The sequence below is a fragment of the Gossypium arboreum genome, chromosome 11, assembly GCF_025698485.1.
Source record: "Gossypium arboreum isolate Shixiya-1 chromosome 11, ASM2569848v2, whole genome shotgun sequence".
NCBI classification, from domain to species: domain Eukaryota; kingdom Viridiplantae; phylum Streptophyta; class Magnoliopsida; order Malvales; family Malvaceae; genus Gossypium; species Gossypium arboreum.
In genome coordinates this window covers 99,607,838-99,614,299 of record NC_069080.1, presented here as the reverse complement: position 1 = coordinate 99,614,299, position 6,462 = coordinate 99,607,838, and the positions used below count along the sequence as shown (strand labels likewise).

At 27.5% G+C, this 6,462-nt stretch overlaps 1 long non-coding RNA gene across 1 annotated transcript; it reads left to right on the top strand.

Annotated features, from left to right (window-relative positions):
- The first annotated feature begins 1,474 nt into the window (after positions 1-1,474).
- Positions 1,475-3,906, top strand: LOC128284279 (uncharacterized). The gene is made up of 2 exons (XR_008274668.1): positions 1,475-2,211; positions 3,723-3,906. It is a non-coding gene; the product is annotated as an uncharacterized LOC128284279 (long non-coding RNA).
- Positions 3,907-6,462: the final 2,556 nt, after the last annotated feature.

The following is a 6,462-nucleotide window of genomic DNA, read 5'->3' as shown; positions in this document are numbered from 1 at the left end:
AATAACACATCTAACATATTTAAAATTTTATGAAAGTGTAATTCAATATACATATGAATAAAGAGCTCAAACTGATAGTTATCTAGCATATGATCAAAGAGCTCTGCATTTTGCGTTACACCATAAACAACAACACTAATATGCATATGATCCAATAAATAAACATTCTAGTTCAATACATCCTTTTCTTCCTCCTCAAATAATATGCATTTTCCATTGCTAAAGGCATTTGCTTTTCCGTAAAGGTCATTTCAGACTTCAGCACTTGAATTACACATTCATTACTTAACATTCCTCAGTTTACCCTTCTCTTTGTTCAACTCATAAATAAGATATTTTTCCATTTTTGTTAGTTGCTCGTCGTGCCATCTAAAAATTATTGTAACCAACTAATTTATAATTTGAGCAATTATAGAACCTTCTCCCAATATTCAATTTCTTTCATATTGTCCACAATGGACATTTCATTCCAAAATAGCAGAAAACAACTTCTCCATCATATTTTCAAGAAACACGATAGCAAACATTACTTTGGTTGGGTTCAGAGGATAGAGAAGATGAACTCATTTCTCAGACCTAAACATTAAAACATGAATATAAACATAATTTTAGAACTTCTAAACAAATTTCAATTAATATAAGTTGTACACATTTTTAACGCAAAAGCAATATCTTAAATCCCACTAAGAATACGAGATTATGGTGAAACGAGTAAAATTTCAATTGAAAATCAAACATAATAATATTCAAAATATTCAAACCAAATTAAAATATCTTAAACTCAAAATTAAAAAAAAATCATGTAAAAACTCTTTTTTTTTTTTGTACTTTTTTTCGATCAACATTATTCCACGTGACATAATCACATAGCTTCTATCCACCACATCAGTTGAGTTTAACAATTAATTTGGTCTAACACAATTTTCATCATGGGATTATATTTTTTAAAATTTTTTCTTAAAGGAATTTTAAATTTATAAGCCAAAATATTATATAAATAACTTTTTTTTTATCTCTTTAGATTGTCAGTCGCACGCAAAAACATAAATATAAAAAAGGATTTACTAATTAACAAGGAAATGAGTGGCGCTATCATGCGTTCCCTTTTTCTTGCTATCGAGAGAGATACCTTCTTTGTTTATTTAATATATAATAATACCTTTCTTTTGCCTTGCAAGGCACCTCTACTTTACCATATTCTTTTATCATTTATTTTCCTCCTCCTAAATGTTTGCATCAATTAATTAATTATTATTATTATTATATTAATATCAATAAAATTACTCTCATTTTCCTTTTTTTTTTCAAAAAAAAAAAAAGTAAGGTTGGATTCTGTTCCCATATACACAATATATATTACAATAAACCATAAAATTTGATGCCTAAAACATGAGCGGGTGAATATATAAAATTCCAATTGTAATGGAGGCCCACTATTTGTGTCACCTCTGAGTTTCCCATGGCCTTTGATCTCCCATAAAGAGAAGCCTTAGAAGAAGACAACACCATACTTCCAAAAACCAACAGCCTTTTTCATTATTTTAAGCTTATAGTGACCTGTCTATCATGTGCTTTTTCCACATTTTATGTTTTTTCTTTCTTTCTCTTTTCGAATTGCTTTTAACTTCTTCTCTTCCTTCCTTGTCTCTCCCCATCTTGGCTATAACTATCATTCATTTATTTACTTCATTTGTTTCTTTGAGCAAGAGAGAAAGAAAAAGAAAAAGAAAAAGAAAGAGAGAGAACATCATCACATATAGGCAAAGAACTTGAGTGTTTTTGCAGCTTTGTTTTGATTGCTTGAATCATGAGAAATCAAAAAGAGAGAGAGAGAGAGAGCTAGTTAGGGTCATTGAAAGAAGGAACAAAAGAAAAAGGGTGTTTAGAATGAAGCTCAAAATCCAAGATACTTCTCTCTATGTCTCTCCGTTATGTTCCTTCTGTCATGTGATATATTTAGTGACGCTTATATCGCCGCTAATAATTCATATATGTTGGAAGGGAAAAACTGAGAAAGTAGTGTTTTGTTGAAGAAGAAAAGAGGGTGTATGGAATGAAGTTTGATCCAAGATCCAAGATCCATCAATCATCTTTCTTTTCTAAGTCATGAATTACGATGATATTAATGGATCTCGGACCAGGCTTCATTCCTCACACCATGCTTTTCCATTACTCCATCACTTAACCCAAGCACTCTATCTCAAAACCCAGGTTTGAATATATATATATACACACACATACACATCAGAACTTTATTCATTTTTTTGCCACTTTCTCATAGATTTGATTTTGCATATTTAACTTCTTTGATGTTTTATAGAATTAATAATAACCATGTGTGTTTTTTTTCTTTTTGTTGTTGTTGTTGATAAGGTAATAGATTTTTAATTTCAGTTATCGGGATGATCAATACAAATGTTTCTATCTTATACATACATGTAATATATATGTATAATATTTCCATTAAGACTAATTATTGGATTTCTTTCATACATATTTCAGTCTTTTCCATTTTCCTCCTTTAGAATATTCCAAGACAAATGATATAGGACAATTATATATATCAAGACAAGAAAATGATGTTTCATATATATGTACATATATGTTTATATCAGACTGTGTCTTTCACATTAATTTATGGATTCATGAAATATTTGTCTTCCTATATTCATTTATTTCAGGACATATATATTAGAAATAATGTTTCTCTTTGTATTCTTATTGTAGACACTTGCACATGCATGTTAGATAGAGAAAAATTATATAAACCCTAACGGTATTATTCAAGTTTTATGGAATAAGGTATAGAAGAATAGTTTAAGAACGTAAGTACAATTATGCTGGTACATATAATTACATGTCACGTAATACCATACTTTCACGTACGCAGTATGTTAGGAATTAATATTTAGGATTAACTGTACATAATCGAAAATAACATTTCTAAAAGCATTTAGAAGGAAAAAAAATTCTTGTTTAATTACCTATGGATTATCATTACTTGTTGTTACCAATATCACATAGTTTATTTGGCTTTCAAGTGAAGAAATTAGTTTATATATAACCCCCATCCCCCACCTTTTTTTCATCTTTAACTCACTAGGTAGCAAATCCATTTCAGTTGTACTCATACTAAATTTCTACTGTCAAAAAATAAATCACTCTTTTAAATATTGTGTATGACGATGGTTTTCTGCAAGGTTATTTGAACTAAATTAGATTGGTTGGATCAGAAGTCAGTTGGGGTATTAATATGAAAAACTGTATTAATTTTTTTAATAATTTATTTAATTAAACTGGATGGACTGATGAACCGATAACTTGATTGATTCAATTATAAAAACTTTAGTTTTATGTTAATAAAGGTTAGTTTCGACCCATGATACCTAGCTGTTATATCTTGTGGAGAGGGCTTTATAATAATATTTATTTTCTTTCATTTGTCTCGATTTATGCCAACAAAGATTTAAGCAAAGTCATTTTGCACTGCAGTAGTTGAAAATTTCTCTTTCATTTAGATGCTGGTTGGTTGTTATTTTTCAAAGAATATGAACAGGCTAGGTTTTTAATTTTTAATTTTTTGCTAAATAGTCATGATAATAATATATTTTTTAATGTTATCCAAATTCTTTATTTATGTTCAGAGTTTGTGATCACTTTCTCTCCATGATGTTACTTTTGTTCTCTTATTAAGTATACTGTTGACAAGGCTTTATCTACAGGTGATGGTTTCGCTGCAGTCAGACACGAGTCTGAAAGGTTCTCCTCCCCAACAACGTTACTTTCAGCCATTTAAAATTGAGTTTAAACCAGTTTTTGAACTACATAACAAATTATTCATATATATTATATAATTTAAACCTATAAATATTAAATATTTATAATATTATGGTATAGCATTAAAAATATACCAAAGTTGTCAATGTTTAAAATCGATTTATTGATTAGTTATCTGTATAAATCCAAATGCATGTCCTATGAAAGAATTTAGATATAAATACTAGGTCAAAATTTGGGTCTGAAAAAAAATAAACCCCCTTATACTATGATCGAGTTTGGGCTCCAATTATCATGGTTAAAGCTTAACCCAATTCATTTTTCAATAAAATATATATATATAGTAAGTAATATATAGTATAAAAAATAAATATAATAATATAATGTAATTGTCTATGTTTAAAAATTTAATAAAATATTATCATATTCGACTCCCATCAATGGAATTTATCTAAATATATTTCAAATTTTAATTTGATTGTGTTCCATATTAGTTTCATTTTAGTTGTAATTATTCTGACATGTATTCTCTTGTGATTGTACCTATAGCAGCGCGGTTCACCTGAATAGGAATCTTATTCAGGTCTCATGCCACTTTGTAGGGTAAAACCAAAGTTTGGTTGGAATGAATCTCATTCCATGGATGGACCTATTATGGGTCTAAGAATGGCCATTCTTTGAGGATATCTTAGAATGACTACTACGGGTCTCCATCGAATAGAAAAATATATATATACAATTCTACCTTCATAAAAAATAAATCACAAGCCCAGCAAAAAAGATAGAGGAAATGATGAAGAAGAAGAAGAGAGGCTGAGTCGGACATTGGAGACAGAGTCGAGAAAATACCCAAAAGAATCATAAGAATTACCATGCTCTTCAAAACACAAGCATGCAAACATGCATGTTCCTCAAAACACAAACTCTCATATGGTGTTATTGCAATAGACTGTTATGTGGATCTTGTAGATAAAAGAAAAACAAAGATAGAAAAAGAAGGAAATCTTCATGAATTTTGGTTGGAACTGTTTTTGGATGATTCAAATCTTAATTTTTTTGTGAAAAAAGAAAACCAAAATAATGGGGGAATGGATTTCTAGATTTTTTTTTTCTGGAAGGAGACTATGAATAAGATGAACATATGTATTCCTTTTTTTTTTTTTAGAAGATGAAGTAGAAAGATGGTTGGGGGTTTGTATGAATAATAGAGAGGATTTTTATTTAATATATTATTATTTAATAAATATTTATATTAGATATTATATAAAAATCAGTAATTACTATATTGTTAATCTTGTGTTATTTTATCTTGTATTTAGTAAATTATTAAAGTGCATATATTCATCATTCGAGTTTTTTTTCTATTACAAATCTATTTCTCCTAACTAAACACATGAATGTTATTATTATACTCATTCCATTCCATTAAACTAAATTACTGTTATGTCTATTTAATCCCATTACAGTCTTATTTTATTTTAATGAACCAAACGTATTATAAAATTCCTTTAAAAATTTTAATAAAATGAAATTACATACTAAATTATTATATATTAAATAAAAGTATATATATATATATATATATATATATTTAAATGAGTTTGACTTTGTTATTTACAAATTTTAAGATTTATGTTTTAGATTGGACTAAACTTGAGTTATAATGTATAATGTTAATAACTTATAAGGGATTACATATATACATAATGCTTACTTCTATTTATAATCTTTTTAGTTCTTAAATTAAAGGAAGAAATGTGCCCGAATACACATCCTAATAACAATAACACTAACTGTGAACTAAAATTTTATCAACAATTAACTATTAAGCCTAAATTTATTAGAGATTAAATAAAAGCATGTTTTTATAATCTTTAAAAAATTACGAGTATTCAGACAAATTTTAATGCCATATTTTATGGATTTGATATATATATATATATACTGATCCTTATAAAATATCCTACCAACATGTGGTCGCCACATTTTTTTTATATCTATTACAATCTAACTTTTTTCACATCACCATCAAGTGATTATATTTTTAATTTTAAATTGTTGCCGTAAATTTAATAAAAAAATTTAATGATATTATTATTTTAATTAAATTTTAAATTTTAAAATAAAGAAATTTGATTATAATATTCAAAGAATACATAAATTTAAAGTATTATAATCTTTAATTTTTACTCTATATTTTATCTAAAACAACAATTAATCCGAGCTGAAGCATGGGTAGGAAACCATGCAAGTGAAACATCGTAAGCGCATCAAACAAATCAACTGATCCATACAGGAAGGTGATGAAATGTAAGTCGATACAACTTTGCTTACTTCACAATGGAGGGGCACTTTCATTTTAGTAGAATTCAAATTTAGATATTTGAGTTTAATTTTAATATTTAATTTAGTACTTAAATTTTTTCAGTTTAATACTTAAAGTTTTTTTTGTCTCGTTTAAGGACTTGAGTTTAGTTTTAATATTTGTAAGAGTTGATACTCAAATTCTTCTTAAAATAAAATATAAGTGGTAAGATAGGGGGATCCACGAGGACAAAGGCTGAGGGCACAGGTTGCACAATAAGAATCCGTATAGAATTTACTTCCTCTATTTGATATTGACTTGAATAAGGTGTTTAAACCTTACTGCGCGCATTACTTCTATTAGATGTTAATTAGAATAAG